Consider the following 10,483-nt stretch of genomic DNA (forward strand, 5'->3'; position numbering starts at 1 on the left):
TCGCACCGCAAAAAGCGCAGTCTGTCTCCTTGGGGACGTGCGCGTAAAAGGGCAGGAGCCCCTTGGAGAATGCGGGCATCGATCCCGCTACCTCTCGCTTGCGCCTACTGCATCCCACCGATTGAGCCAAAGTAAGCCCAAAGTAAGCCCACATGAGCCAATCGCGTTTCTCTCCTGGGCTTACTTTTGACCAATCACGTTTCTCTCCTGGGCTTACTTTTGACCAATCGCGTTTCTCTCTGGGGCTTACTTTTGATCAATCGGGTTTCTCTCTGGGGCTTACTTTTGACCAATCGCGTTTCTCTCCCGTGGCTCACTTTTGACCAATCGCGTTACTCTCCCGTGGCTCACTTTTGACCAATCGCTGCGACCGTTTATTATTGTCATCGATCTTTGCAATAGGTAAGGCTAAGGTGTACTTCATTTTTAAATATAATTTAATATCGTTATTTGTTCATAAATAGTGTGTATTTTTGGAAAATAGAACGTGCCAATGTATACGTTAGCATGTATAGCACACGTTTTCTGAAGTATTTGCGAACCTGTAACTTTTTAAATGATAAATACAGAACAAAACATGTCGCTACTGATCAGATAGGTTAAAATCATCGACAGTCCTAATTAGCCTACATTACTATGTGTGTATTGTGTGCGAAGAAAAGAATACTAATATTAAAATATTTATTTACTTATATATGTAGAGAGACAGAGAGCTGGGTAACTTACTTACTGTAACTGTAATGACTGTAAGTTAATTCGTTACTAATTCCAAGTTACAAGACAACTTAACTCATAGTTACTTAACCCATTAACAGTTACATTACACATTTTAGGTAATATAAGTTAGTCAGACTACTTTTACGTTACTTTTAGATTACTTTTGACCTAACTTGTTTATCACATTGATTTAAACAGGGTAATCTTGAAAAAAAGAATGAGAAAATAGATTGTATTTGTTGTTATTAACAACACTAAGTGCATTTAACACATGTTTGTGAAATAACTGCAGGGAGTTAAATAAAAAACTACTAATTAATTAAACCATAAAAATAATAAATTAAAGTAAATCATTTTAAAATCAATTAAAAATGCACAAAAATGAAATATATTCTTTTTGTTTACCTGCATGTCTTGTGACCATAACCTCATCAGAGGACCAATGAACATGAAAATGTGATAATTATTAAAATATTCAATTTAAGTATGTTAATTAAATATATTAGTTAAAATGTGTGCATGATAATGTGTTTGAAAGACAAAAGCCTTTGTTAAAGGTGGTTAAAATATCTACAGTGTGATCTTTCAAATAAAAATGAATGTGTTTATCAGTAGTTGATGCAATGTTGAAACACTTTATGCAAACCTGAAATGATTTTTGTAAATCAGTGGTCAAATGCTGTATCTCCACCTGACTAGTGACTGGTCTTTGTGTGAGTGTCCACAAAACTGGAAGACTTTTTTTATGAATATAAGCAGTAGGCTGTTTTAGAAAAGAAATTTAAAAGATCAAAAAGAGGAATTAGGAAGTATATATCAGTTAGGAATAATTTAATGTCATTGTGTAAATAAAATAAAATAAAATCATATAATGCATAAAAAAAGGAACTTTAGTCTGATTCGGAATATTTTAAAATATATATATTTTTTAATCTAAATACAGGTACTTAATTTTTGGATTCTGATTATGTAATTCAGATGAAATAACATGTAATCAGTTACTACCCAGCTCTGCTTATATATATTACTTATATTTGGCAATAATACTAGTGACCTCCTCCGAGCCTAGAATTATTACTAGAAGGAAATTTCAGACTTCATATTTGACTTGACATATATTTGTACATATATCAGATTCCTGTCCATGTTTATTACCACAGTAATATGGTTTACATGTAGCTTGTTAAATTATCATTACACACTTAACATACAGGTATCTTTCAGTTTGCTAGAGGTAATAGTCTCTTTCTGATCTTCATTACAGAAAATGTATGCTTACCCCTTTTTTCGCCGCCAATCGGCAACATCGTGCCGGCTCCTCATGGCGCCATCGGAGGAGGCGAAGCGCCTTGAAAATATGGAGTCGGGAAGGGCCAAACCCAAGGAGCAGGTGCTGGCAGAGTCCCGTTCTTTTGTCAGCACAAACGGTGGAGACCCCAGTGACCAGTTTTTAGTACTGGCTCACTGCAAACTTCAGTTTGGGAAGTACCAGGGCCAGAGATTTAGATGGCTCCTGGAAAACTCTCTGGGGTACGCAGTGTATTTGGTGCTCAGCATTTCCAAGGAGACAGCGCAGACAACCCCCCTGTCCGAAAATAAACAGCTCTTCCTACAGTACACTTCTCATATCAGAGAGATGGCTGAAGAAGTGGAGAAGTATGAGAGGAAGCAGGAAATGCAAGCAGAAGCCCGAGCATCTGGAGACCAGGGCTGCTTGATGGTGGAGTTTGGTGACTTCCAGGGCCGGTCCATGAAGGAAGTTTATGAGGACCAAAGCAAGGAGGCCCAAGCCCTCATCAGGTACCTGGTTAAGGCCGATGCCAGGCCAAACACCAACATGGCCATTTTCAAGACATATGTCCTGAAAAGGCAGGCTTCTGCTGTGGGCACCAGTGTACGTCCTGCACGTCCACCTGCAACCTCCAGTGCCTCTGTACCTCCAGCCGCAGCCTCCAGTACCTCTGCACCTCCACCTGCAGCCATCCGAACTGGTGTACAGCGGACCGCCACTGTGAAAGCGCTGTTGGCGCATGGCAAACATTTGTCTCCTTCACAGCTGGCGAAAAAACTCGTGTCACCAGTTAAACACTGTGAGTAGGAGTGTGAATATTACATTTTCCCTACAGAAATTGTACACGTATTCATTTATTGTTATGGCAAACCTGTCCACTTGCTGTTTCCAGATCCATTAGTGCAGTCTACTTTACCTTCTCCAGCAGCAGAAACTTTGGCCCGAAGACAGCTTTTCGCTACAGGTAAGTAAGCACCACCTTACATACACTTGTCTCTGTGTATTGGTCACAGTAATAGTTGTAACATTTGTGCTCCAGGCACTTCCGTTTCCACTGCTGAGGATGATGATGAGGAGCTGGTATTTGCTGCATCCCAATGTGAAGCACACAAAAATCAAAATTTTTTAATATTTTTGTTTACAATACAGAATTATGTCACATCATGCCTCAAGTGGGATTTCTTCAAAAGGTTAAGGATGTCCAAAGGTGTCAGTGTATTTATTTGCGTTTCTAAACTTACCCGTTGTTAAACAATCACTAGATAACTTTCTCACACTGCTTGCTATTCTCACTCACTCACTCACTCACTCACTCTTTAGCTCCCCCTGAGCAGACAGGATGGTGGAGAGTCATTGTTCTTATGATGAGAAGAACAGTTTTTCCTTATTGTATATGTGTGCATGCTTCATGTCTGTGCGCATCATTACTGAATTCATCACACCTCATTTTCCTTACTTAATCACAACAGATTCTCATTCTCAAAGAACTGTACTAATTCCATTTTTCTTACATCAATAAAGTGTACGCTGTGTTCTTTGCTTCTTAACACTAGTACCATTTTCTTCACTGTTATGCCTTAATATATTCAAAACGATTATTAACACTCCTCCAAAATTACTGCTTCGCAGGCTGTTTGTGGGCTGCATTTATGGCGTAGTTCTATCAAATCCAACCTTATACCATCCTTATTTTGTTTTTGTTACTGTTTACTCAGAGGCCCCTGCCGGTCCGTCTCCATTGGCGGAAACAGCAAAAACACCAGATCCTCCACATCATCAGCCACCAGCTGAGCTCCCAGGCCACTGGAAAGATCATCTTCCACCTTTCCAGCATGAGTGGATCCGGAACACACTATTTAAGGCCAACCCACGAACCGGCAAGCCAGAACTAGTGTCCCAGCTGAAGCTTTGGTGGTATCCTCCTCAGCCCCCTTTAATTAACAGTCAGCCACCCGCCTCACCAGACCTCTTCTTCTGTCGGCCCCTTTTCTTGTGGATGCCGCTGAAGATGTGGTTATTTCCTCTTGTCTGTGTTCGCCCAGACTGTGGTAGGCACAGGCTAACAGCAGCAGGACTTTACCGCACCGTGCGCAAGGTTTTGGACATCGACGGGTGGTATGACCTTGCCACTGAGTATCTGGAGTGCAAAGGCTGCAAAAAGAAGTATCCTGCCTGGTCCGAGGACATCTTAGGGCAGCTGGATATGGGCCACCGCAGTCAGTTTCCAGCTTTGCTGACATACAGGTAATTCATAATGACAATCATTCATTATTAGGCACTTGTATCTTTTGTGTTTTTTTCTACATCCAAAGCATTTGCATCATTATATTGTTGTTTCCTTAGATACTCATGTGACAACCGGGTGCTGAGGATGATGAGGGAGAGGACACTGGGCAACAGTGTGACTCAGCTGTACAAGAAGCTGACGGAACAGCACAGTGAGGCATGGACACAGCGTGTTCTGCAGTACCTGACTGCCTGCGAACCGTTCACAAGGTCCTCCCTTGTGCAGCCTCCTGTATTTGCTGAGCCTCCCCTTTTACCTGCCCTACCTAAGCCTGTGGCTCTTAGCCGTGTATGCCAGAGATGTTCTGTGGCGACTGCATGAGGTCAAAGCCAAAATAACATCCGTCTTTGGCTCTGTTCTCAAGATGGACTCCACTAAAAAGGTATCACAGTCCTGTTTATATCCATAAATTTGCCAGATATGGATATATGTGCATACACAATGAATACAGTTTTGTCACCCTTTTATTTTTCCCAATAGGTCACAAAGAAACTCGCAGGTGCTGCTTCAGGTACAGCTGCCTGGTGCACAAATGTGGGGAATGAACACGGCCAAGTCCTCGTCTCTGTGCTTACAGCCGCCGAGGGACATGGACTGGACCCCATGGCAGATGGCCTGATGAAGCGCTACCGGGACGCAGGAGAGGCAGCCCCAAAAGTGATGTACGTGGACAGAGATTGCTGCAGTCAGCATGGCCAGTGTCAGGTGAAGATGATGTTCTCGGAGTGGGTCGAGCTTGAAGTGCGCCTCGACATCTGGCATTTCATGCGGCGATTTGCTGCAGGTGTCACGACAGAGGCTCATCCACTCTACGGGATCTTCATGGCCCGTCTGTCCACGTGCATCTTTCAGTGGGATCCAGAGGATGTGGCTGCACTTCGCCGTGCAAAGGAGGGTGAGCTGGCGGCAAAGAAGACTGGCCACATCTCAGAAAGGGCGGTCAGTGCTCGCATTACCCGGAGAGAGTTGGCACTTCACTGCCGGAGGAGGACCAGGGGGGTGGAGGAGACCACCAGATTGATCGGGTCACTGATTGATCTGTTCGACAGTGCGGACGGGAAGGACACTCTGGGAGTTCCTCTGCTGAATCACGAACGGATCCAGCAGATATGGAAGGAACAGCGGAAGCACGTTCCGTGTATCCAAGACCCAGAGGACTTTCCGCTCTACACGAAGAAGGGGACACTGAAGAAGGGCGGTGTGGAGCTGTGCTGCTACAGGTGTACACGTGGATCTACCTCCTTGGAGTCCTTCCACCTCCACCTAAACCGTTTTATTCCAGGTATTACATACATACGGATTACAAATTTTTTTTGTCAAAAATATAAGCACTATAACTGCTTCCATTACTTTAAAGTAATGTCACATGAATAAATGTCACACTCTACAGTAATACTACAGTTCTTTTCTGATGTCATAAGCATTAACAAAGCTGTATTGCCTGACAAGTCACTAGTAACTATAATTTTTAATGTAATTTAAATTGCGATTACTCACATTCAAAAGTTGTTTATATAATATATGTGTAATATATGTATTTATTATGTATAAATAAAGACACACACACAGTATATGTTTTGAAAATAATTACATGTACATATTTATTATTCATATAATTTATATTATATATAAATATATTTAATATATATACATATATTTTTCTTAAATATATACATGCATGTGTTGTGTAAATGTATTGTAATTATGTAACTCTATTACATGTAACCAGTTACCTCATAGCACCTTTTAGCAATTTTTAGGGACCAGTGCCAGTGATGCGCATTTTCAAGCGTATCTCCTTGAGGGCTTGATGCGTTGGAATGACGACCGGATGGAAGACACCATAAAAGGAGCATCCTCCATCCGGACATATGGCTGTGCCATGAGGGAGGCTGTGGACCGGCTTAGCCAAGCTGTCTTCGGGAAGCCCTGGGATGAGCGCTATCGCCCTCCTGGAGCATATACAGGCAAGAAATTCATTAATTCATGTTTTTTTTTTTTATAGATCATTTGAATTATTTTTGCAAAACATAAAAATTCATGGATGAACAGGGAGATCACATTTATATATTGTACTATTTTATCTATTTAGCCTTTAATGTATTAGACAAAATGTAAAGAACACTTTCTTTTTTCCCATTTTATTCTTGTAGGTGAATTGCTGGGAATGGAGTACCTTTACAGCCAGACTGGCAAAACACTGACTCCAGTGCTCCAGAACCCAGAGGAGGAAGACAGGCTGGTGGAGTCAGTTGATGACCAGGACCTGCAAGATGAGGGGTTTGACGAAGAGATCACGGAGGACATCACAGTTCCAGTGCTGTATGTGGATGACCCCTGCCGTGATCTTAAAAACAGCCCCTCATCTTTGCCTCTGCCTCAGTCCCCGGCATCACCGGCTGAGCCGTCCACATCATCTGGCGGAGAAGGACAGCATCTTGCCCCTGCCCCTTCAGTGCTGTCACAGCCATCCGACACTGAAGGCAGTCTCTCCGACGAGGCTCAGGTAAGACACTTTAAGGGCTTTATTTAATTTCAATATCATTTTATTCCACTTATATTACCATAAATCTGCATTTACTAGGGAGCAGTCATTGGACCCGATGGCATCGCTGGGTGGGACAAGGTCCAGGAACTGGCTGGTTACCTGGTGGGATTTCGTGAGGCTCCTTACCTCACTGACCTGCAGGTGACAGAGGTCATCCTGCTGTGGACAGCTCTCCCTGACTCTGACAAACAGCGGGTCAACTATCAGCCTCGACATCAGCCTCAGCTGACACATGGGCGGTTTAAAGCACCGAAGCGGACCGGAGTCACACCGGGTGTGGAGAGTGTTAAACGGTGTCTGATTGGACATCCTGGGGGTCCAGCACAGTGGCCCAACACCAGTCGGTTGGTTGAGGCAATTTGTATAAAGCTGTGCACTTTACACAAGTCGCCGACCAAGAAGGCTGGAGTTTGCACCCCCAGGTGGTCTAAAATCCTCACCGATTACCACCACATCCGAGAGCTGGTGCTTAACAGTCCAAGGCTGATGGATGAAACCATGATCCAGCTGTTTGAGCTAAACCAGAAGACACTCATTCAGTGGTAAGCAAGGCACATTATTTGCTTCAAATTAAATGAATACTTCTTAAAACATATTTATAATACAAGTAATTTATTGTCAGGTTTCAGCGGCGGCAGAAGAATCAGGAAATGAGTGTCCTCGCTCAGGGACTGACTTCACCTGACCCAATTGCTGTGGCTGATACGCAGCTTCCTCTGCCGAGGGAAAAATTGGATGAAGCGCCATCGACATCAGGGCCAAAACATCCATTTATCCTTCCGCCAAATCGGGAAGGACAGGCTCCGATCCTGCGACCAGGTCGACGGCCCGCTGCTACCACCACCACGCAGTGCCCCATTGCACCTGCCCCCACAGCATCAGGAGTTGTGCAGCCCATTTCAGCACCTGGGTCATTGTTAGGCACACTAGTCCTTAACCCGGACATGACTGTGTCAGTGGTGATCCCCTCTTCTGGTGCTTCAACATCGAGTGCAGGCCCAGCTCCACCTGCTCCTGCGTCTGATGCTCCTGTGTCCCGTTACACCCAGAGGAACAGGCGCCGACGGGCCGTGGAGGAGGAAAGTGGCGTCCACAAGAGAAAATATGTGCGAGGGGTTACTTTTAACAAATGCAGCAAATGTGGGCAGCCCAAAACTAAAGAGTTTGGCCATAGTCGATATGGCAATGCCACATTTTGCCCGAGTGCCTCAAATGGAAAATCTTTCGATGACTGGTTGGCAGAACAGCGCCAGCTACATAAACCTCCTCAATAAAGACAATCTTTTCTGTATATATTTTGTTTACATGTGCCCACTCTTTCATACTGTTCGATATCCTTCTCAATAAATAATTTATTTTCTGTATATATTTTGTATTTTACACGGGCCCACTCTTTCACATTTTCCGGTATCTTCCTTAATAAATATCTTTTACTGTATATATTTTGTTTATATTACATGGGCCCATTCTTTCATATTTTCTGGTATGTTCCTCAATAAATAATATCGTTCCTGTATATATTTTGTTTTTATTACATGGGCCCACTCCTTCGTATTGTCCTGTATACCCCTCAATAAATATAATAAATGTCTTTTTTTTGTATATATTTATATATATTACATGGGCCCACTTTTTCATATTGTCCTGTATACCCCTCAATACTGTATCCTCCTCAATAAATTATATCTTTTCTGTATATATTATGTGTATGTATATTATGTTCATTTAAATTAAACATTTTACATTTGAACATTTAAAGTGTCTTTTGATCAGATAAATTAAATCTGATAAATGATATCCATCAAATCATGTCCCACATATACAAAAAAAATAATAATAATCTTTGAGAAAACATTTTATTCATTAATTTAAACATAAACATGTAATATGCCTTTTAAAAATATTATAAACATAATTAACATAAAACATCAAATCAACTACTGAAACATTTTAATTCGTTTTATTTAACCATAAACATATATCATATACATATGTTTATACATATTTACCAAAAAAATTTTTTCACAAAATAATAAATATCAGTCAACATATTGATATGTCTAGGGACCGATTTGTGGAAAAAGCAGGTGAGGATGGGGGCGTGTTTTAAGACGACGGAAACTGTCAACGTGACGATTCGCTCCAATCGGATCGCGTATTTAACCATAAACATAAACATGTAATATGCCTTTTAAAAATAACATACACAAATTAATAAATATCAATCAATATAATGTTATGTCTAGGGTGAGATTTGTAAAAAATAAAATAAAAATAAAAACAAGGTGGGATGGGGCGTGTTTTTAATACGACGTAAAGTGTCAACGTGATGATTCACTGTTTGGAATCAGTCCAACCGGATCAAGTTTCGCGATTCGCGAATCATTTGATTCAGAACGGGACTTCGACTCAGTCGCGCAGACCGCGGGTTCGAATCCAGCCCGCCGAGGGTGACGTGTTTCACATGTAACTAAAACTCATCCATACCGCATAAGAATATAGCCCGAATATTGTTGAAGGGGAAACTTGTCGGCACACTTGCGTTTTCGCGTCTTTTTCACTTGCGAGGGGGGGCTCAAAGATTGGGCTCCTTCTTTTGCGCAGCTAGCGCTCTACCATTTGAGCTAATTCCCCTGGCCGCAAATGGCAGAATCTTCTCCCTGTTAGGTCCATCACCATTATTAAATCCATTCAAAGGCCCACTTTCATTCCTTTGCCTTTGACCTTTTCTCGAGGTGTGTCATTTCTTCCATTGCAGTTAATTTTTTCTTTCTTTTGTTGTTGCTATTTGTCTTCTTTGCTTTTGGTTATTATGATCGCCGCCAACTTGTTTGTTTTTAGACTCATTTCTTCTAATGATTGCTTGTTTCATTCAGTGTTTTTAATGATACAATATCTAATAAAGAGAGACTGGCTTTGAAGACAAAGTTTTGGTTAGTCCAAACCTGCCAAAGGCAAAGGGGGCACCCGGCTTTGAACCGGGGAACTCTTGATCTGCAGTCAAATGCTCAACCACTGAGCGATACCCCCATAAAATGTGTTACCTGAAAATAGTGGGAAAAAAATTACTTACTTTAATGAGACAATAACTAGTAAAGACAGTCTGGCTTTGAAGACAAAGTTTTGGTTAGTCCAAACCTGCCAAAGCGGGCACCCGGATTTGAACCGGGGACCTCTTGATCTGCAGTCAAATGCTCTACCACTGAGCTATACCCCCACACAACAACTTGTCTGAAAATAGTAAAAAAAAATAATAATAAAAAAAAATAAAAAAAATAAAAATAAAAAAATAAAAAACCTTCCTTTAAAGAGACAATATCTAATAAAGACAGTCTGGCTTTGAAGACAAAGTTTTAGTAAGTCCAAACCTGCAAACTCCAAAGGGGGCACCCGGATTTGAACCGGAGACCTCTTGATCTGCAGTCAAATGCTCTACCACTGAGCTATACCGCCATATAATGCATTGCCTGAAAATAGTGGGAAAAAAAATGACTTACTTTAATGAGACAATATCTAATAAAGACAGTCTGGCTTTGAAGACAAAGTTTTGGTAAGTCCAAACCTGCAAACTCCAAAGGGGGCAGCCGGATTTGAACCGGGGACCTCTTGATCTGCAGTCAAATGCTCTACCACTGAGCTA

The 10,483-nt window shown here is 41.8% G+C and overlaps 4 non-coding genes across 4 annotated transcripts in view; all 4 read right to left on the reverse strand.

The window, feature by feature from the left end:
* Positions 1-9,801: 9,801 nt before the first annotated feature.
* trnac-gca (transfer RNA cysteine (anticodon GCA)) lies at positions 9,802-9,873 on the reverse strand. Its single transcript has one exon. It is a non-coding gene; the product is annotated as a tRNA-Cys (tRNA).
* Positions 9,874-9,988: 115 nt separating this feature from the next.
* trnac-gca (transfer RNA cysteine (anticodon GCA)) lies at positions 9,989-10,060 on the reverse strand. Its single transcript has one exon. It is a non-coding gene; the product is annotated as a tRNA-Cys (tRNA).
* A 164-nt stretch (positions 10,061-10,224) lies between these two features.
* Positions 10,225-10,296, reverse strand: trnac-gca (transfer RNA cysteine (anticodon GCA)). The gene has a single exon. It is a non-coding gene; the product is annotated as a tRNA-Cys (tRNA).
* Positions 10,297-10,418: 122 nt separating this feature from the next.
* The window catches only part of trnac-gca (transfer RNA cysteine (anticodon GCA)), a 72-nt gene continuing 7 nt past the window's right edge, over positions 10,419-10,483 (reverse strand). Inside the window, exon 1 of the tRNA in view lies at positions 10,419-10,483. This exon is cut by the window's right edge and continues 7 nt beyond it. This is a non-coding gene — a tRNA (tRNA-Cys).

This window comes from Garra rufa, chromosome 20 (assembly GCF_049309525.1).
Source record: "Garra rufa chromosome 20, GarRuf1.0, whole genome shotgun sequence".
NCBI classification, from domain to species: Eukaryota; Metazoa; Chordata; class Actinopteri; order Cypriniformes; family Cyprinidae; genus Garra; species Garra rufa.